This window comes from Vulpes lagopus, chromosome 11 (assembly GCF_018345385.1).
Source record: "Vulpes lagopus strain Blue_001 chromosome 11, ASM1834538v1, whole genome shotgun sequence".
Classification (NCBI taxonomy): domain Eukaryota; kingdom Metazoa; phylum Chordata; class Mammalia; order Carnivora; family Canidae; genus Vulpes; species Vulpes lagopus.
The window spans coordinates 15,341,890-15,364,211 of NC_054834.1; the positions used below are offsets into that span (position 1 = coordinate 15,341,890).

The following is a 22,322-nucleotide window of genomic DNA, read 5'->3' on the forward strand; positions in this document are numbered from 1 at the left end:
GACTACTGTTCCCTCCGACGAGGAACCTCGCAGCGCTGACGGGGCCTCTCGCTTGGAGAACCCAGAGTCCTTGGGGGCGCTCAGGGTTGCGGGGAGCGAGCTGGTGAGGAGGCTGCAGACCCCACAGCCTCCGGGCCGGGCATCTGGGCGCCGCTCCCTGCGGGGGCCCCTCCGGGGGGGCCCCCCCTGCTCTGAGCTCTGAGCTCTGAGGCTGTGAGTCAGTGATGAGCGGCCGCCGTCTCCCGCTTCCTCGGCGTCACCGGGGTCTGTCCGAGGCCCCGCTCCCCTGACTGAGCGACACCCGGTCCCGGGGCCACGAGGTGCTTGAAGCTCCGCGCGCCGCAGGGCTGGGCCTTCCAGGTCGCGCTCCGAGGCCTTTGCTGCCGCGGCAACAAAACAGGCGCCCGCGCTTCCGTTCCCGAGAGCCTGCCGGGGGCGGGGGCGGGGGAGGGGAGGGGAAGGGGAGGGGGAGGGGAGGGGAGGGGAAGGGGAGGGGGAGGGGAGGGGGAGGGGGAGGGAGGGGGAGGGAGGGGGAGGGGAGGGGGAGGGGAGGGGAGGGGGAGGGGGAGGGGAGGGAGGGGAGGGGGAGGGGAGGGGGAGGGGGAGGGGGAGGGAGGGGAGGGGGAGGGGAGGGGGAGGGAGGGGGAGGGGCGCGAGCTGCGGGGCGGGGCGGGGCGGGGGCGGGGGGCTGGGGCGCGCCCGCCAGATCGCCCGAGAGCACCCCCGCTGGCCATCGCGGGGCTCGTACCGGCGGAAGCGACACCCGGCCCGTCGGTAGGTGAGCGCGGGGGGGGGGCGAGCAGCCCCCGCACCCCCCCCCCCTCCCCTCCCCTCCCCCCCCCCCCCCCCCCCCCCGGGCTCCGAGCTCCGGGCTCGCCGCGCGCCTGGGGCGGGGCCGCACCCGATTCCGCCTCTGCGGCTTCACGGCTTCACGCCGGAACTGGACAAGTTCGCAAAGAACAGGAAGTGGAAAAAACGCTTTGCCTGCTGGAAACCACCTCTTGTCCCCGCGTTCCTCCAGGACGGCGGCCAGCCCGGCCCAGAGCCCACCTGCCGCTGTCCCCGGATGGCGGATCCCCAGAGGGCTCGTGGGACGCTGAGGCCCCCCCCCCCCCCCGGGTTTCCAGGAGAGAGTTCAAGAGGCCTCAGGGCAACTTGGGGCCGCGCTCCTGCCCTATAACGGGGTGGCTCACTCTTTTTTGCATGTTTTACAGATTTTATTCACTTAATGAGGAACACGCGGAGACAGGCCGAGACAGGCCGAGGGAGCAGCGGGCTCCCCGCGATGGGCTGGGGGCTCCACCGGGCACCCGGGGTCACGACCCAGCCAGAGGCCGACGCTCACCCACTGAGCCACGCGGGTGCCCCCTTTTTCTCATTTTCTGAAAAAAAAAAAAAAATTGCTTTGGCCAGAGAGGACAAAAGAAAGAAGACAAGCACACTTCTGACCCTTGGCCTCACAGGACCTGCCCCCCCTGGCAACAGCAGACACTTCCTCACTCCGGTGGGGGCCGGTGGCTGCAGCCCTCCCTGGCATTGTTCCCAGAATGGAAAATGTGGGTGTTGGCAACCAAATCAAAGGCCTTGGATTGTTCAAAAACCTTTGCACCTCTGATCAGCAGACCGCAGAGCCCAAGGGCTGGTCAAGGTCTGTGGAAGCTTTGGAACAATAGACTTGGCCCCCTGCCTATCTCTTTGCATGACTTTCTGAAAGAGGTGAATGGGCCCCCAGACCAGTTACCACCTGACCAACCTCCTTGCAGTGGCTCTCAGCAATTAAAGTCAGTGCCAGGCCCACACCAGTTACAGACCCCAACTTGACCCTTGGGACACAGACTTAGAAGGAGGTGAGCGAGGTACTCACTAAACGGAATTTAAGGGGGTGCCAGAAAAACCTCAGTCATCAAAATAAATAATATTTTAATCGAATCTTTAAAATTTTTTGACATTTTGCTCATTGTGGATTACTTTGCATTAATTTTGATTTTTTTAAAAGATTTTATTTATTCATGAGAGACACAGGGAGAGAGGCAGAGACACAGGCAGAGGGAGAAGCAGGCCCCCTGCAGGGAACCCAATGTGGGACTGGATCCCAGGACCCAGGGGTCACGACCTGAGCCAAAGGCAGACGCTCAACTGCTGAGTCACCCAGGTGCCCCCATAATTTCGTTTTTTGAAATGATTAATCCAAATATTATTTATCTCGATAACTGAGTTTGGCTTCCCCCACCCCACACTTAAATTTGGCACCAGGGGGAGGAGCCCGCTCTCCTCACCCGGGTCTCGGCCCTGTTGAGAAATGGTGTTGTTCACAAACACTCAGAAATAGCAGACAGGGAGAAACCCCATGATGATTCATCAGGAGGTGAGGATCCTTCCAGAAGGTGTGGAAAGTGTGGCCCATGGTACCCAGACCTAAATATCAAATATGGGCGGAGATGAGAAAACAGTAAGCCTGGTCACAGGCTCCAGAGACCTAACCACTCGGCCAGGGAATGCCCCTGGCAAGCAGCCCCCAAGAGCCCCAGTCCGGCTCACCTGCAGACTTCCGCAGGGAGGCTGGGGCAGTTGTTAGCAGGGGGCAGGGGGCGGTTGCCTACGTATTGTCTGGGAGAATTGGGAAGTCTCCCTTTGCTTAAGGGTCACAGCAAGTATGCTGTCAGAAGAGTGGTCAATTCCTTGACTCTTGAATTGTCGTGTTTTGGGTTTTTATTCATTTAAGATTTTATTTATTTAATTGAGAGAGAGAGAGAGAGAGAAGGAGCAGGGAGAGGTGGAGAGAGAATCACAAGCAGACTCCACGCTCAGTGCAGAGCCAGACACAGGGCTTGACCTCACCCCCCTGAGATCACGACCTGAGCCAAAATAAAAGTCGATGCTTAACTGACTGAGCCACTCAGATACCCGGAAGTTGTCTTGGTTTTAAAGAACCTTCCGTTAAAATGCCATTGTCTGCCGAGATCTTAGCAGAGATGAACTCATTCATTCATTCATTCATTCATCCAACAAACATTTACTGAGTACCACACACCAGACTAGAGTAGGAGCTACCCTGCCCAGTCTAACGACAGTTGGAAGTGTCAGCTTGGCGTGCTGAGGGCAGGCCTGAGTCCAGGGCAGGGTGGAGGACGGGCCTGCCATCAGATCTCCTAGCTGGGGCTGCACCTGAGGAGAAGCAGGACTCAGGGCGAGCTCTGCTGGGGATTACAAAAACAGGAGTGTAGGGATCCCTGGGTGGTGCAGCGGTTTGACACCTGCCTTCCGCCCAGGGCGCGATCCTGGAGACACGGGATCGAATCCCACATGGGGCTCCAGGTGCATGGAGCCTGCTTCTCCCTCTGCCTATGTCTCTGCCTCTCTCTCTCTCTCTCTCTCTCTCTCTGTGACTATCACAAATAAATAAAAATTAAAAAAAAAAAACAAAAACAGGAGTGTGCAGAAAGGGATGGCGAGAACCCTCCTGCTGCTCCGAGCTGCCCTGGCCTACGTAGGGCCTGTGGACGTATCCAGCAATTAGCTGTGGTTCAGAGCTCTCCCCGCACAACTCCGGAGGGTGTCGTTCTCAGAATCCAATTCTGGCATCGGGCAGATGCGGAGGGTTCCGCTCCCGCCCAGGAAAGACAGTCTCTGAGACAGGGTGAACTTCTCCCTGGCAGAGTGTGACCATGCATCTGGAGGTCTTGCACGAGGACTCCTGTCCCTTGGGGTGGGGGGAGCGGAGCCCAGAGGGACCCCACCTCTAGGATCTCTGCCTGGCTCTGTGGCCCCTGCCCAGGTCCTCTGGTGAGAAAGGGGCTGTGACCCCAGCGAGTCCGCCTCCCTGGGAGAGATGCGCCTTCCTCGTGTGCTAGCTCCCCTGTGCCTCCCAGGAAGGGGGCCAGGGGCTAATCACGGATGTGGCAGCCGTGGGAAATGACAAGAGAGGGGACGCCCGGAATGTTTCTGGATCCTGACACCTCTCTCTAATTTTCTCTCTCTCTCTCTCTTTTTAAAGATTTAGATAAAAGATCTTATCTATTTATTTATGAGAGACACAGAGAGAAACAGAGACACAGGCAGAGGGAGAAGCAGGCTCCTTCGGGGGAGCCCCACACAGGACTCGATCCCAGGACTCCGGTTCATGACCTGAGCCAAAAGCAGACGCTCAACCACTGAGCCACCCAGGTGCTCCCTTTTTTCCCCTTTTTAAACAATTAACAAACATCGATGCCACACTTTTATATATATCATCCTATTTCTTTTTCAAGACCTCTCTGTTAGGAGGGGTTGTGTTTTTTCCATTTTCTAGCTGAGGAAATTGAGTCCCAAGAGGTGATCTAACTTCCGGATGACACAGTCAGTAAATGGAGAAGTTAGGACCTGAACATTATTACCTCTGTGCCGCCTTCCTGTGTCGCTTAGCCCTGGGACCCCCAAATGCTCCTGTGCCTCAGATGCCCGGGATCCATCTTTTCTCCCTCCTCCTCACTGCTGCTCCCTACACGCAACTCACACCGAGTACTTCTCTCTGAGAATCTATCTCAAGTCTGCCCATTTTTCTGTCTCCCTGCTGCCATCCTAGTGCCCAGCAACCCTCAGGGCTCACCTCCTCACAGGTCTCTCAGCTGCCACTCCTGCTCTCCCTTGCAATCTCTTCTCTCCTTACCGGCTGTGTGTTCTTGGGCAAGTTTCTTAACCTCTCTGTGCTGAGTGTTCTCTGCAAAATGGAAATGAGAACAGCACCAATGGGCTGGCCGGAGGCTGGCTCTGGCTAAGGATTTGACGTGATCCTGTGCTGAGGGCAGGCCCTAGAGCAGCGCCTTTCAAGACAAATACAAATGTGAGACTCATGTGTCATTTGAACTTTTCTAGTCGCTATATTAAAAAGGGTAAAAAGAATTAATTGTAGTAGTGTAATCGATTTAACACAACATATAAAATAGTATCCATTTAGCATGTAAACAATATTTTTAAAATATTAGACATTCTTAAAAAGATTTTATTTATCTGAGAGAGAGAGAGAGAGTGAGAGAGAGCACGAGTGGGGGGGAGGGAGAAGCAGGGAGCCTGCTGCCAGGCTCCATCCCACCCTGAGATCATGACCTGAGTCAAAGGCAGATGCTTCACCGACTGAGCCCCCCAGGTGCCCCTATATTCTTTTTTCCAAATGAAGTCTTGACGTCCAGTGTGCATTTTACCTTTACTACGTATCTCAGGTTTAAGTGTCTGGTAACCCCACGTGGCCAGAGGCTGGAGGACCAGTTCAGAGCATTCCAGCAAGGCCCGGTGCCCCTGCTGGCGGCCCTGCTGGTCGAGGTTCTGGGGCCCGGCCTCCCCAGCGCACCCCGCTCGCTCACACCCTCAGCCTGTGCCCTCGGCCTTCCCTGCGGGCGGGTGGCTTCGGTGTCCTGCCAGCGGAGAGCCTTCACGGGAGGCCGCCGAGCCTCCATCTCCCTGTTTGCTAGTGGGGAGCCCTTACACCCTGCTAACCTAATTACATGGAGTCAATCTTGGCACAATTAGCAGGTCTGTCGGGGCTCCCGAGGGGTGGGAGGGCGTATGTGGGATGAGGAGGGTTCAGGAAATGCCCCTTCAAGTCTGGAGGAAAGGCATTTCCACATCCCGAGCCCCCCTGCTGAGGAGGAGGGAGCACGGGGAGCACAGTGGAAGGTGGTAATTAGGGAGGAGTTTCCAGGGCAGAGCCAAGCGCCTCCGCGGAGTTTAAGACGTCCTTCTCTCTCTCTCTCTCTCTCTCTCTCTCTCTCTCTGCTCCAAGGCTCCCGGGGCCTTGGCTTTGCCCCCTCGTGTGTCTCAGGACTCCGGCTCTAACAGCACCACACACTGGTCGGCTTAGAACAGCAGACATGGGTAATCCTACAGCTAGAGGTTGGGTATCGAGGTGTAGGTGTAGGGTGGGTTCCTTCTAAGATCTGTCCCAGGCTACCCCCGGCCCCCGAGCTTCCGAGACCCTCCAGGGGTTCCTGGCTTGTAGCTGATAGCCTGCTTGGATCCTCACATTCACTTTTGCTCCATGCACACGAGTCTCTGGGTCCGCGTGTCTCCTTATAAGGATCCCAGTCAAACTGGATTAGGATCCACCCTACTGACCTCATTTTAAAGACTATCTCCAAATAAGGCCACGTTGAGGATGAGGACTTCAACATATGGATTGGGGGAGGGGCACGATTCAATCCCTAACACCAGCCTAAGCTCCTTTTGCGAGTACAGGCATCTGCTCTCCTGCCCAGGAATTCAGGAGGTGGGTGAGCCTTCGAGCCTTCCAGGGCCGGTGGCCACGTCCTCAAGGGTGTAGTGTATCCGATAGGGCTGCCAGGGCCATCGGCGGTAATTACCGAGCCAGCTCCCAGAAACTCGGAATTTCCTGGGGCTGCAGGCCCTACAATGACCAACAGAACTCAGCCTCCACCCTTCAGGAAATGTAGTCCAATAGGAGAGATAAGACATTAACTGGATAATAAAATCCAGGGCAGTGAAAGGTACAAAGAATAAAGCCATAGAAGAGGGAGTGCTTTCTGGTGGTTGAGAGATAAGCCAGGGTCGGGGAGACTTGCTTAGAATGGTCATTTTGGGATCCCTGGGTGTCTCAGTGGTTTAAGCGCTTGCCTTTGGCCCAGACTGGGATCCTGGAGTCCTGGGATCGAGTCCCACGTCGGGCTCCCGGCATGGAGCCTGCTTCTCCTTCCTCCTGTGTCTCTGCCTTTCTCTCTATCATAAATAAATAAATAAATAAATAAATAAATAAATAAATAAATCTTAAAAATAAAAAAAAAAGAACGGTCATTTTGACACAGAAGGTAAAGATGACAAAGGGGAGGAATTCCAGGGAAAGATGGGGATCCCAGGGAAGACTGGATGGCTTGGCATGTTCGGGAGACTGCAAGCAGCCAGGCGCAAATAGGGTGGGAGGGCAGGACAAGCCTACCTGTGGTGGGCTCCTCCCGCCAGGCCGTGGGACCCACTGAGAGTTTTCTAGCAGGAGGACAACATCATGCACATCATACACTGGGGCTGTTAGTCTGGTCGTAAGAATGGGCTATGAGGCGTTAAGAGGTGGAGTGGGGAGACGCCTGGGTGGCTCAGTGGTTGAGCACCTGCCCTTGGCTCAGGGCATGACCCCGGGGTCCTGGGATCGAGTCCTGCATAGGGCTCCCTGCATGGAGCCTGCTTCTCCCTCTACTTGTGTCTCTGCCCCTCTCTGTGTGTCTCATGGATAAATAAATAAAATCTAAAAAAGGTGGAGTGGGAAGGGTGAGGACACACAGGAGGCCTGGTAGTTCTTCCAAAGGGAGGGGAAGGCCTGAGCTGGGGCGATGAAAACGCAAAGGAAGAAATGGCAATGGGGGAGTGGGAAGAAAGGGGAAGCTGAGGCGTAGGAGGACAAGGAAGAGCAGACAACAGTGGCTTCAGCTTTTCAAGTTGGGCCATCGAAGAGGGTGGCTGCCACGAAGGGAAGGAAACAGGGAAGCCACGGGTGTGGCTGTTGCGCAGCCTTGGGCCCTCCCTGCCCACTGGCAGGAGTGGCCTCCCCCTCCTACCCCAGCTCTCTACCTCAGAGGCGGAACCTTAGTCATTTAAAGGCACACGGCTGTCTCCAGGGCGTTCTTAACGTCACAAAGAGGAAATGAGAAAGGGAGAGACCTTTCTGCGGTGTCTTCAAAAAAAAAAAAAATGGAAGAGCCTGCAGTGGTGTGGAATGTGTAGCTGACAACAGAACCTCAGCCCTAAGCTGCCTCCAAGGCCACAGGATGCCTCCCACACAGGCTTCCCCCTCCGGGGCAAAATAGACACTTGCATTCAGTCCCTCGGTCCTGGCTTTTCTCCCTCTGAAATGCATAGGACACAACTTTGTTTCCTTATGAAAGCTTTTTAAAAATTTTTTTCTTATTTTTTTAAGGTTTTATTTATTTATTCATGAGAGACACACAGAGAGAGGCAGAGACACAGGCTCCACACAGGAAGCCTGACGTGGGACTTGATCCCACTACCCTGGGATCCTGACCTGAGCCAAAGGCAGGTGCTCAACCACTGAGCCAGGATGTCCCATCCTTATGAAAGCTTCTTATCTTCTGTTGCGAAGGGTCTGGAGCATCCCTGTGTGTGCGCACCTCTGTGTGTGTGCATATGCGTGTCCCTCTGTATGTGCCTTGTGTGCATGCCTGTGTGTGCACCAGCACGTGTGCCTCTCTGTGTACCTCTGTGCCTCTAAGTGTGTGTGCCCCCTGTGCATGCCTGTGTGTGAATGTGTGCACGTGGGCGTGTGAGTGTGCTCTCTACTTGGCATCTCCTCCCCCGACCCCGTCCCAGCCCTGTCTCCCTGCAGGAGTGTGTAAACCCCTTGCTAGCCGTTTGTCTGGTCAGTCAGAAACTCTCATTTGGGCAGAGAGATGCCAGCAGTGTCTCTGGAATTAGCTGTCCACTAATAAAAAATACAGAACCCTGGAAGCAAGATCCAGCTAAGACTGCCTGTTTTTGTGATCTATTATGTCCGAGGGTTAAGAAGGGAAGACCGAAGTAAGATGATGCTATGGCCCCGACGACGCGTGTTCCTGGACGTGGCTCAACTGGATGGGATCTGAGTGGATGGCAAGGGAATACGATGCACAAAGTGCAGAGTACTTAGGCTGGAATGGGCCAGTGAGTGGCGCAGATGGCATGATGGGTTTGGGAACTTGAGGAGGCCAGGATGTCACCTCCACTAGTCTCAGTGTCTGCTACTTCATAAAGGAATTTAAATTCCAGCCAGCAGGCATCCGAATGCACAACAGTAGGGCATGGGCTTAAGCCTTTATCTTTTATTCATAGAAGAAGCTCAGTTGGTGGAGCACATGACTCTTGATCTCAGGTTTGTGAGTTCGAGCCCCACTTGGGGTGTAGAGATTACTTAAAAATAAAATCTTAAAAGAAAGAAAGAAACACACAGTGGCCACTAGACGGGAGGTAGCAGAGCAGCGTCCTGGCCTGGAAAATGTGGACCATCTGCTCCTGAGGATGCATAGAGTAGCACCTGGTTTTTTTGTGTGAAGAGCGTATGAATATTAAATGTTGGAAGTAGTTATGTCCTGGTTGTGTTATGAGCAACTTTTCTCTCTTTTTTTGTAAAATTTTTAAAAGTTATTCTTCTTGGGATGACTAGGTGGCTCAGGGGTTGAGCATCTGCCTTTGGCTCAGGGCATGATCCTGGGGTCCCGGGATCAAGTCCCGCATCCCGCTCCCTGCATGGAGCCTGCTTCTCCCTCTGCCTGTGTCTCTGCCTCTCTACCTCTGTCATGAATAAATAAATAAATCTTTTAAAAATTAAAAAAATAAAAATTATTTTTCTTTTTGGGCGTCTGGGTGGTTCCGTCGTTTGAGCGTCTGCCTTCAGCTGAGGTCATGATCCCGGGGTCCTAGGATCGAGCCCCACATTGGGCTCCCTGCTCAGTGGGGAGTCTGCTTCTCCCTCTCTGCCTGCTGCTCCCCCTGCTTGTGCTCCCTCTCTGTCAAATACATAAAATATTTTAAAAAATTATTTTTCTTTAAAATTTTTTTTCTTGAATGAAAGAATACCACTTGTGAAATTTTGAAATAGATAAAATTATTTCACAATAACACGGACCCTCAGGAATATTCCGTCGGTGCTCACATGGAGAGCAGAACTAGACGAAGAACTTGACTGCCCTTCAACCCCACGCTTGGGGTCTCAAGCTTCCCCGGGATTTGTCCTCTGAGGCCTGCTGCGAGGGCCTAGTGACTCTTGCCCCGAAATCCCCAGTTAATTGGGTCCCGTAGGAGGTACCAATTGGCCTTCCTTTCTCTCTTCTTCTGTCTCCCAGCTGCCAGCTGCTCTTCATGAATACGTTTTCTTCTGGTTTCAGTCCCGTGGTTTTGCGCTCCAAGAGCTATTGTACCCACGCCAGCTGGTGAGCAGGACTGGCTTCTAGGGTCACGAGGGGTTAAGCGCCATGAGAAAGGCGAAAGTAAAGTTAGAAGGTCACCAGGAAATCCCGGGCAGGGGCAAAGGTGGGAGGGAGGTGAGGGCCGGGGACGAGCCCGGCTTGACCAGCTCAGGTTAGGGGGACAGCGCAGGGGCCCCTGCGAGGTCTCAGGGCCATGAGCCAGGCACCCATCCTCAGCTGCAAAAGTAGCTCTGCAGACTTTTGCTACTGCTTTGAAAGGTTAAATGGGTCATCCTCACCTGCTCCTCCTGCCTTCCCCTGCAAGGGTATCATAACCGCAGGTGCGGGGGTCCCCTGGAGTTCCAGTAGTTTCTGTGGTGTAGCTCTAGAAAGCTGCTGGGTTGCAGGACTGCTTGTTCTTTGTGAGTTGTGTGAGTCAGCACCTCCACCAGCGCTTTAATAGGGCGAGATCTTACCTGGGAGAAGGGGAGCCCTGGGGACACCCAGACTCCCCAGGTCCTGGGGACCTCTGGGCTCTTTATGGCTGCTTGGTTTTCTTCTTCTTCTTACCCTCCTCCTCCTCCTCTTCCTCTTCTTCTTTGATTTTATTTATTTACTACAGAGAGAGAGAGAGAGAGAGAGAGAACGAGCAAGTGAGAGCCCAAAAGCAGGGAAAGGGAGAAGCAGGCTCCCTGTGGAGCAGGGAGCCCAATGTAGAACTCGATCCTGGGACCCTGAGATCATGACCTCAGCTGAAGGCAGATGCTTAATCCACTTAGGCACCCAGGTGCCCCACTTTTTTTCCTCTTCTAAGGATAAAATAATTCTGACCTCCTGATCCTACATGGTACAATCAGAAAATATGCAGCAGTGGTTTCGAGCTCTGCCTCTTGGGCTAATTACTTAATTTCTCTGAGCTTAGATTCTTCACATGTAAAAGGAAATATGAACAGTACATGCTTTGGTGTGGTTGTGAAATAATGCATCTTCAAGAATTTAGAGGATGGTGCTGGGAGCATAGTAAGCAGGGATGGACTTAAAAAGCATGTCACAACTAGCAAGGGCAGAGACAGCGTCCTTCTTACTAGAATAGAGGGCAAGACCATTGTAGCAGCTTCTGGAGGACCTTTGGGTGCCAGGCGTTGACTCATTAGCTGCTGGATCGTGGGGAATTTCCAGAGAGGGGCCAGGGTGATGAGAAGGGTAATGATATTTATCAGCAGGTGTGATATTCAGATATATTCAATATATGTCAGATATATTCAATTTATATGTATCTGTCTATTTCTGGAACCATTTCAAAGCTACCTCTAGGGATCTCTGGGTGGCTCAGTGGTTGAGCGCCTGCCTTCGGCCCAGGGTGTGACCCTGGAGTCCCGGGATCGAGTCCCACATCAGGCTCCCTGCATGGAGCCTGCTTCTCCCTCTGCCTGTGTCTGTGTACCAACCCCCTCTCTCTGTGTCTCTCATGAATTAGTAAATAAAATATTAAAAAAAAAAGCTACCTCTAAATACTTCAGGATACATTTCCAAAAGTAAGTAAGTCTTTTAACATAGCCACAAATGCCATTATCATACCTAGCAATAATTCCCTATATCTCCTAAAAGCCCATATTCAAATATCTTTACCAATCAAGACACACACACTGAAAATGGTTATGTCTCTTCAGTAGCTTGTATCTCTTAATCTTGAATGCATTCCTCCACCTTTTATTTTCATAGTATAGACTTCTTGAAGACATGAAGCTTAGAATTAGAATGTTCCAATTCCTGATGTCTGGTCATCTCCCCTGAGGTGGCATTTTATTTCAGGTTATTATGATAGGTAACCACACAAAAACCACTTATTTATATTGTTAAAAAGTTGTTGAGGACGGGACCTGGTGTGGCTGCAGTTCCTTATGTATGTTCCATATGAGAAAATTTCACCAGGATTTAGTGTTAGGAAAGAGTTGTGTCTCTCCCTACAAATGAGCATTTTCTTTTCTTAAAAAAAAAAAAAAGAAGAAGTTTCTTTTAAAAGATTGTATTTATTTATTCATGAGAGACATGGGGAGGGGGGCAGAAACATAGACAGAGGGAGACGCAGGCTCCATGCAGGGAGCCCGATGTGGGACTTGATCCCAGGACGCCAGGACTACACCCTGAGCCAAAGGCAGAGACTCAACCACTGAGCCACCCAGGCGTCCCTTTAAAATTTTTTTTTTTTTAAGTTTATTTAAGTACTTTCTATACTCATCATGGGGCTTGAACTCATGACCCTGGGAGCAAGAGCTGCATGCCTTTCTGACTAAGTCAGCCAGGTGCCCTGGCATTTTATTAATTTCCAATGAGAGCCAGGAAACTTACTGTCTGTCTTTTTATTCAAGAAGTGTAGAGGGGCACCCGGGTGCCTCAGTGGTTGAGTGTCTGCCTTGGCTCAGGTCGTGATCCCGGAGTCCCAGGATGGAGTTCCTGGACTGAGTCCCATGTCGGGCTCCCTGCATGGAGCCTGCTTCTCCCTCTGCCTGTGTCCCTGCCTCTCTCTTTGTGTCTCTCCTGAATAAATCTTAAAAAAAAAAAAAAGAAAAAGTGTAGAGTCAAATTTATAACTGTGATACATTTTAGGGGCATCACATCTGCTTCTCCTTTTTTCTTTAATCCTGGGTTCTATTTTGTTAAGTTGTATCTTTCCCTATAAATCCTCCTCAAATTCTTTTTTTGAAAGTTTATTTATTTACATATTTTTAGTAATCTCTACCCCCAGTGTGGGGCTGGAACTTATGACCCTGAGATCAAGAGGGCAAGGAAAGGGAGCCTGCTTTCCAACTGAGCCAGCCAGGTGCCTCTCAAATTCTTCGTTTGTTTGCTTGCTTGCATTAGAGATACAGGATATAAATAAATCCAGCTGATTTCCCCAAGGCCTTCCCTTTACCTCCAAGTTAAAAGATGAAAAGCTAGTGCAAAGGTGCTTTGCAGCCAACTGCTTTCAAGGAACCAAAGGATTGAAGAAAACTTGAGAAGACCAAGCCTCTCCCTGGCGCAGACAGCTCCTCAGCACGTCCTGATGTAACACCCATCTGTCTTCTGATGGTGAGCAGGAAGTCGGCTCCCCCTGGTAATTTCCTAAGGCGATCCTGGCTCTCCGGAGTGACTTCAGGCCCACGTGTACTTGCCAACATTTAATTGTCCACCAAGCTCTGTGCTGGGAATGGTGAGGAATCCAAGGGAGCAGTTATGGCTTCTGACCCAAAGGGTTTAGGATTTATGGATCATTTATATTTCCTGGAGATTACAATAGGTCTTGATTTTCAAGGACAAACACACCCATCTAAGGGAGCTACTAATCTCAGTGGAAATTCAATAGCCAGAAACACCAGAGGTCCGATTTTAGCAGCTGCTTTTTTTTTTTTTTAAAGATTTTATTTATTTTATTCATGAGAGACACAGAGAGAGACAGAGACAGAGAGACAGGCAGAGGGAGAAGCAGGCTCCATGCAAGGAGCCTGATGTGGGACTCTATCCTGGGTCTCTAGGATCACACCTTGAGCTGAAGGCGGCGCTAGACCATTGAGCCCCCCCCCCCCCCCCCCCCCCCCCCGCTGCCCCACATTTTCTAGGCTAGAAACCAGAGGTTCAGAGATACTAAGTAGCTAGCCTGAGTAAGTGGTAAAGCTCAGATTTGAACCTAGATCTGTCCCCTAAACTCGTTCTTTAATGTTATACTGTATCGTGTGTGTGTTTTACTCCTTCACAGGAGATCAGAGAGGAGAAAGACACTACTCTTAAACTCAGAGTTAGAGCGACTTCCCTGACTCTGGCCACCTCTCCGAGTCATGGAACCTCGCCCAGGAGCGCTCCCCATTAAAGCACTCTCGAACCTACAAAAAAAAACCAAAAAAAACAAAACTCAGAGTTAGAGGAGAGAAACTATTTTTTATTTTTTGACCTGGCCCAGTACCCATGGGGCCAGACTGCTCGAGAATGGGACTGGGGATGGGTTGATTCCGGCTTTTTCTTGGTCCCTTGGCTGGATGTGTCTTCTCCCCACCCCAGCTGCCAGTGGCACCTGACAGCATGTAGGGCAACAGCCACGCCATCTGGTCATGGCCTTCCTCCAGAAGGCCCGACCCCCAGCCGGCTCCCCTTCCACCCGCAGAACAAAAGCATCTGCAGTCCCCCACCAGCATGCTTGCCAAGAACTCAAATCCTTATTCAATAAAATGTATGTGGTTGAAGAGAAAGTTTGTGATTTGAATATGTATGCAGGCCGCGTGGCTTCCTTCCCCCGCCTCCCCCCACTTGATTATCTCTACTAATGAGGTTATTGGGACCTGGATGCGAAATCCCCCCACTCAGTCCCTTTGTACCCAGAGGAGGGGGCCCTTTACCTCCTCTGGAGATTTTGAGGTCGAGAGGTGTTAAAGTGGGGTTCTTCCCTGGGCTCTGGGAAATCCCTGAAATTCTATACACACTTTATATCTGTGTATATAGGTGGATCCTTCTAGGAAGGTGGATCCTTCTAGGAAGAGGGGCCTTAATTGTTGGAAGACTTTCAGAGGTTAAGAGTCATTACTTTGGGACAAATTTAGATAATGTTTTGTTGGTTTAATATGAACTTGAGCTAATTTAAAATTACTCTACCTTTTCTGAGAGATTTCTGTTCAGTTGCCTCAGGATTTGGCTAGGTGGTGGGAAAATGTTAAGTAGAGTGAAAAATGCATCACTGATTAACCAGTGAAAGCTGAACACAGCGGCTAAGAGCCCCAGGTCTGGAGTGAGGCTGGGCAGGTTCAGGCCCAGCTTTGTTGCTCAGTAACCACAAGATCTTGGGCACATTATTTAAACTCTGAGCTTCAGTTTCTTTGTAGAATGGGTTGGTAACTACCTTACTACCTTATAGCATTGTTGTGAGGACTCAGTGGGTTAACCCACACCAAGTCGTTAGCCAGTATTTGTATTCCTTATTAAAGAGAATGGAATCGTTATTGGTGGCAGTGTCTTTGTGGCAGGGAGATGTCAAGGCCATTCTTCCAATTCCCATGTATGCTCAGAACATGCTGGGTCCTCCTACCTTACCCCTTCTTTCTCCTCTCAGGTCATTTATTTATTTTTTATTTTTTAAGGTTTGTTTGTTTGTTTATTTGAGTAATCTCTGTACCCAGTGTGGGGTTTGAACTCACAGCCCCAAGATCAAGAGCTGCTCATTCCTCCAGCTGAACCAGCCAGGTACATTTCATTCCAGATCATTTAAAGCTGGCTTCGGGGGGCACCCTGGTGTCTCAGTGGTTGGGCATCTGCCTTCGGCTCAGGGCATGATCCCAGAGTTCTGGGACTGAGTCCCATTTTGGGGTCCCCACAGGGAGCCTGCTTCTCCCTCTGCCTGTGTCTCTGCTTCTCTCTGTCCCTCATGAGTAAATAAATAAAATCTTTAAAACAAAAAATAAAGCTGGCTTGGTCTTAAAGCCAAATCAAGAACCTCTTTCTCTATCTCCTAGCATATTCCATATTCCAGCCTGGTTTATTTCTTTCTTCTTAATAGCCTGTAACCTATATATTAGAAATGGAGCATTCCTCCTCTATCAGGCACTATATATATATATATATATATATATATATATATATATATATATATAATATATGTAATAATTATATATAATATAGAGCATAAATATATATGAATATACATATATGTATATATATATTTGGTCCTTATAACAACTAATTGTTGAGGCATCTCATTAACATATACCTTATTAGCCCAATTTTACAGATGAGGATATCAGGGCAGATGAGTAAGTAATTTTGCTTAAATCCTAAATCCACAAAGCTAGAAGACTGCAAATCTGAGATTAAGGTCCAGATAGCTTCAAAGCCAATCTGGTTTGCTGTGTTATTCAGTCATTTACTTTCTCGCAACTTCACTTATAGCATTATCTTATGGTATTTAGCTTTTCATGTTATTTTACCTAAAGAAGTCTGTAAATTACTTGAAGATAAAGAAAATTCGTACTTGCAGTACAATGTCTTGGGTATACTGGGTACCTCATAAATACTTGTTTATGGGCTATTGAATAGGGCACCTGGCCGGCTCAGTTGATAGAATGTGTGACTCTTGGGTTCAGAGTTCAAGCCCCCAGTGGGGTGTGGAGCTATTAAAACACACACACACACACACACGCACACACACACACACACACGGGTTATGGAATGATTTTATATACATGGGAAGCAGCTGAAATACATCGTGTGATTTTAAAAAAATTTAACTACTTTCTTATACTATACACAGATAGGGTTTTAAAAGTATTTCTAGGGCTGCCCATGTGGTTCAGTTGGTTAACGTCTGCCTTCCACTCAGGTCATGGTCCCAGGGTCCTAGGATGGAGCCCCATTTCGGGCTCCCTGCTCAGTGGGGAGCCTGCTTCTACCTTTCCCTCTGCTGCTCCCCCTGGTTGCTCTCTCTCTCTCTCTGTCAAATAAATAAATAAAATCCTTTAAAAATAAAGTATCATTTCTATAAAACAAAATTTATTTTCATTTTATTTTAAAAGTTTATTGATTTATTTATTTTAGAGAGAGAGTGAGCAAGAGAGTGTGTGCTAGAGTGTGCAAGTTGTGGGAAGGGCAGAGGGAGAGAATCTTTAAACAGACTTCCCAGTGAGCACAGAGCCCAACAGGGGCTCGTTCCCACAACCCATGAGATCATGACCTGAGCTGAAACCAAGAGTTGGACGCACAGCTGACTGAGCCACCCAGGTGCCCCCCATTTATATTTTAAGTATTTACATTCAATGCAGAGCTCAAACTCAGGACCCAGAGATCAAGAATGGCATGCTCTGGGATGCCTGGGTGGCTCAGCGGTTGAGCAGCTGCCTTTGTCCCAGGGCGTGATCCTGGAGACTCGGGACCGAGTCCCACATCAGGCTCCCTGCATGGAGCCTGCTTCTCCCTCTGCCTGTGCCTCTGCCTCTCTCTCTCTGTGTCTCTCATGAATAAATAAATAAAATCTTAAAAAAAAAAAAAAAGAATGGCATGCTCTACTGACTGAGCCAGCCAGGCACCTTCATTAAAAATGATGATGCTGATGCTGATGATGCTGAATGTGCAATTGTCACCTATTATTGTCACAGAGCTACTTGTTCTGAGGGAATTCCCTTTTTTCCCCTAGAGAGAGCAAGAGAGTGAGAGAGAGAGTGTGGGTGCCTGCAAGTGGCCAGGGGAGAGGCAGAGGGAGGGGCCGAGAGTGAATCTCAAGCAGGCTCCATGGCCAGCACCGAGCCTGATGCAGGGCCCATCTCTCAACCGTGAGATCATGACCTGAGCCGAAATTAAGAGTCAGATACTTACCCGAATGAGCCACCCAGACGCCCCAGCCTGAGGAAATTCTTAGCTCTAGCTTTAAAATGTTGCAAAGAGGACTATTCTCTGTTCTAAATGCTTTCCTTTGATCCTTACGCAGCTTTTTGAGTGTTAGGTCCCCAGTCGCTCGTGAGCAACTGGAGGCTCAGGGAAGTGGTGCCATTTGCCCAGGGAGTAGCGGAACCAGTATTTAAGACACTGTGCTTATCTCCAAAACTCCAGCTCTTCTGCTAGTAGCACAGATACCATTACTGTGTGCCAAATGACCCTTTCTGGTAGCACTTTAAAGCAATAAGCATTTGTTATCTTCTGTGGTTTCTTGAGGATCCAGAGCCCAGGAGCCCACAGCTGGGATTGCAGCCAAGCTGATCAGCGGGGCACAGTCCCTGAGAGGCTCGACTGGGGCTGGAGAAGCGGCTTCTGAGACCACTCAGGTGGTTGCCGGTGGGCTGCAGTTCCTTGCTGGCTGTTGGCTAGAGGTCTCCGTTCCTTAGCATGTAGGCTTTCCATAGCCTTCCTGAATGTCCTCAAAACATGACAGCTGAGGCCTCTGTGAGTAATAAGAGAGACAGTCCAAGGCAGAAGTCATAGTATTTTATAATCAAGTTTGGAAGTTGGCCTATCACCTCTTCTGCTGTACGCTGTTGGTCACTGAGACCATCCCTGGTGGACTGTGGGAGGAGGTTATGCAGGGCTGTGAGTGCCGGGGGGGCAGGCTTCACTGCGGTCATCTTGGAGGTTGGCTTCCAGAAGTAAGCGCGCTGATGTGGGGGGCCAGGGGGACGAGGTCCTAGTGGTGGCAACTTCCTGTGCCAAGCGCACTGGCTGTTTTGTGGGGACTCTTGGGCTTATTCTTCAGGGGCACATGAAGCCCTTAATGTCTCCTTTGGGCTAAATGGGTACTTTGTACTGTTCAGCCTGATACAGTATTTCTTTCTTTACTTATTTGAGAGAGCGAGCATGAGCGGGAGGGGCAGAAGGAGAATCTCAAGTTGCCTCTGCACCGAGCTCAACGTGGACTTGATCCCACAGCCCTGAGATCGTGACCTGAGCCAAACCAAGATTTGGGCACTGAACCAGGGACGCCTGGGTGGCTCAGCGGTCGGGCATCTGCCTTCAGCTCGGGGTGTGATCCTGGAGTCCTGGGATCGAGTCCCACATCAGGCTCCCTGCATGGAGCCTGCTTCTCCCTCTGCCTGTGTCTCTGCCTCGTTTTCTCTCTCTCTGTGTATCTCATGAATAAATAAATAGAATCTTAAAAAAAAAATACCTGTTTTAATCTCTGTTTTCAATTCTTTAAGGTAGTTACCTAGAATTGCTGAGTCACATGGTAATTCTAGTGTTTAGAGACCTGACCATGGGTCCCGTTGTGTCTAAAGATCTATTTGCAAATGGGATGCAACAGGGGATCCTCTGCTATCCCAGCATTCTGGAGGGCTTTGCGAATTAGACTCCCAGTGATCTATGGATGTAATGGTACCTTGTGTTTCCGTTGAGAGCTTACCTTGTGTTAGTTTCTGGGCTGAACGTAGTCTTTTATACTACTCTCTGAGGCAGATTTGGTTATTATTCCTGTTTTACAGATTATGAAACTGAGTCAGGAGGTCTTATAACTAGTCCAAGGGCATTGCAGGTTCTGAGCTAGCATTTTTAAAAATGATTTTATTTATTTATTCATGAGAGAGAGAGAGAGAGAAAGAGAGAGAGAGAGAGAGAGAGAGGCAGAGACACAGGCAGAGGGAGAAGCAGGCTCCATGCAGGGAGCCTGACGTGGGACTCGATCCTGGGACCCTGGGATCACGCCCTGAGTTCAACCACTGAGCCATCCAGGTGCCCCTGTGAGCTAGGATTTGAACCCAGACAGCATTGTGTTAGTTGTCATGTGTTTGGCCTGTACACAATTCTGGCTTTCTAAATGGAGTGACCATTAAATGAACCAGCCAGGATTGGATTTATTTATCTAGGAGAAATGAAATGGCTTATGTGGGATAATTGTGGTAAAATTTAAAGGTAAAAGTAAAAAAAATAAATAAAAACCTAATGTTAGGAGCCTCTGTGGTTTAAGAGGATCTCTATTGGGAGCTCCCTTTCATATTTATGTTAAGATTTTTTTCTTAGCTTATGAAGTATATGATGGGACTGGTCTGTTTCACAGAGGAGCTAGTTCTCTCTATATTTGCAAGCATCAACCCTTGAGTCTACAATGTTTTTAGGGGTAACCCAGTGGACCCACAGAAATGCTCTACAGGGTGTTGAAATTTGTAACGAAATATAACACTAGGTGGCAGTACAAATCAACTTAAAAAATCCAACTGCTTTCTACATCTACAGAAAAATAAGCTCTAGGAAAGCAACTTCATCATTTTTGACATGATGAGGTCAACTGTATTTATTTATTTACTCATTCGCTCATTCATTCATTCATTCACTTGATGGAGAGAGAGAACAAGCAGAGGGAGCAGCAGGCAGAGGGAGAGGGAGAAGCAGGAGCCCTGCTGAGTGGGGAGCCTGAGGTGGGGCTGGGTCCCAGGACCTGGGGATCACGACCTTAGTGGAAGGGAGTCCCTTCACCGACTGAGCCACCCAGGTGCCCCAAGGCAACTGTATTTAATTCCAGATGGGTTTTAATTATCTAGTAAAGAATCACAAGTTCTTTAAAATAAATAGATCCTGAAAAGTATAGAAGCTTTGATATAAAAAAAAAATGAAAGCTTTGATAAAGAAGCTGTTTGTAAAATTTTAGAAATTCCTGCTTTGGAGGAAGCTAAAAATTTAAGTAAATGTTTTGACTTGAGAAACCATCAGCAAGAGAACATCACAACCACATTTTTCCAGGATCCCTTCAGTTCACCATGTTGGCTTGGCAAGGATCAGCCGTTAGTCCATAATTGCAAATATAGTTGCCAATTTGGCCCTGAGGGTAAGTTCCTTTTAGTTCTTGCCAGAGGAAAAGGCCAGCGCTGAGCCCAGAGCCGACTTAAAGCTCAATCTCAGGACCTTGAGATCATGATGAGCTGAAACCAAGAGTGGACACTTAACAGAGTGAGCCACCCAGGCACCTCTCAGGGCGGAGTTTAATGATCTAACTGGTCTTCTACCCTGGAGAGAGAATGAATGTTTTATTTCAGAGACGGCAGTACATTTGTGCCTGGATGCGAAATGCTCTCAAAAATGAAAAACTGACTCAGCAATGCGTTCTTTATTTCTTTGTAGCGATCGTATGCAAGTTATCCTCTAGAAGGGTCACAGAGAACCAGCATGGAAGAAATGAAATCCAGCCAATCCCTCCAAGAAACTCAAGTTTCAGGACATAACTTTTGAAAGACAAACCGCAGGCTGACTCCTGCCCACAGACCAGTAAGAGCCAAAGCGTATCTGAAAGCCTTTATCAAAATAAGGAGTGAGGACATCTGTGGTCAAGCCCATCCTCGGTGATCTTTTTTTTTTTTTTTTTTAATTATTTAAAGTAATCTCTGCACCCAAAGGGGGGCTTGAACTTATGACCCTAAGATAAGTCTTACGCTCCTCTGACTGAGCCAGCCAGGTGCCCTAGTCCTCTGTGATCTTAGGGGCACATTATCTGGCCTCTCTGAGCCTCAGAGTACTCATTTGTTAGATGAGCATGAAAATACCTTCCAGGGTATTGTGGGGGCAAATGACGTGAATGGACATGAAAGTACCTGTAGGCTATGTGGTGTTGTCCAGATGTTGGTTATCATTGCTGTTATGTCAGCCTCATTGTCACCTCTACCCCACTCAACACTCTTCTCATAATAATTTTGGATTGCCATCTCTCTAACCTCTTCCTCCTCCGCCTCTTCCTCCTATCTTAGGAACCAACATCACTTTCAGAGTAAGAAATCAGTAGCTCTCTTTCCTCATCTTCCACATCCAATCCACCAACAAGTGTCTAAAACACCTGTCTGTGGTAGAGGCCCCAAGGGGGCCTCTTGAGACCCGGGCCTTATTCCCACAGTGACTGGCTGAGCTGTCCCCTCATAGCCCTCTCTGCCCTCTCTGGAAGCTGTCCTCAGTGGAAGAGAGTCACCACACCCATGCTCAGACCCCCTTCCTGGGGGAAAGCAACCCAGGGATACTGATGATGGGACTGATGATGGGAGCCCATCCCTGTCATGTGATGCAGGACAACCCTGAAATGCCATCCCAGATCTATGCTCCCAGTGGGTCAGGGGAGGCCTGTGTGGGGCGGCTTCCATCATCCCAGCCCACCTTCTCCTGCCCACCCTGCTGCTTCTCTGCCCAAGTCTGAGCCTGAGAGCCTGTGCAATAAACTTTCACCCTGATCCTCCCCAGTTGGCTTCCCAGGAAATCCAGCCTGCAACACCAACTCTGTTCTGGTTTCAGCCAGCATGTTTCCTCATCCCAACAACAGAAAGAGTCTTCCTCCTGTCTCCCTGCTTTTGCTATCTTTTTTTTTTTTTTTTAGATTTTATTTATTTATTCATGAGAGGCACATACACAGAGATGCAGAGACACAGACAGAGGGAGTCTGATGAGGGATTGGGACTTGATCCCGGACTCAGGATCACACCCTGAGCTGAAGGCAGATGCTCAACGGCTGAGCCACTCAGGTGTCCCAGCGCTGTGATCTTAACCCTACTGGCAAAATAAGAAGCTGGCCTGCCACAATCTGTGGATGCAGATGGAACACATGAGACAAGGGCCATGAGAAGAGGACTGGGTGATACTTGTAATGGGTTGTGTTACAGAAGAGGAACCCTGAGCCTTAGGGAACCTGAATCTTTTATAATGGGCAATGAGCCAGACTAGCCTAGAGGGAGATGTTACCTTTATTACTGAACAATACAGAAATCTACTCTTTGCTCTAGAGGGAGATCCTGTCTCTATCTTCCCAAGCTGTTTGCTATACAGAGTCTTGAAAAGACAGCCTGGAATAAAGGCAGTTAGTGTTTCTGCTCACAAGATATGCAGAAACACCAGTCTCATTAGAATTATCTCCCAACAACAAGCAAATGTTCCAGCACCATTTACTGACTTTTTCGTACTGATCTATCATGCCATTTCTTCTTATTTCAGTTTTCAAAAAAAAAAAAAATGCACTTATACACTTCTAGGCTTTCTAGT

The 22,322-nt window shown here is 49.5% G+C and overlaps 1 long non-coding RNA gene across 1 annotated transcript; it reads left to right on the top strand.

Moving 5' to 3' along the window:
- Window positions 1–669: 669 nt before the first annotated feature.
- Window positions 670–1,938, top strand: LOC121501371. Its single transcript, XR_005990592.1, has 2 exons — window positions 670–774; window positions 1,215–1,938. It is a non-coding gene; the product is annotated as an uncharacterized LOC121501371 (long non-coding RNA).
- Window positions 1,939–22,322: the final 20,384 nt, after the last annotated feature.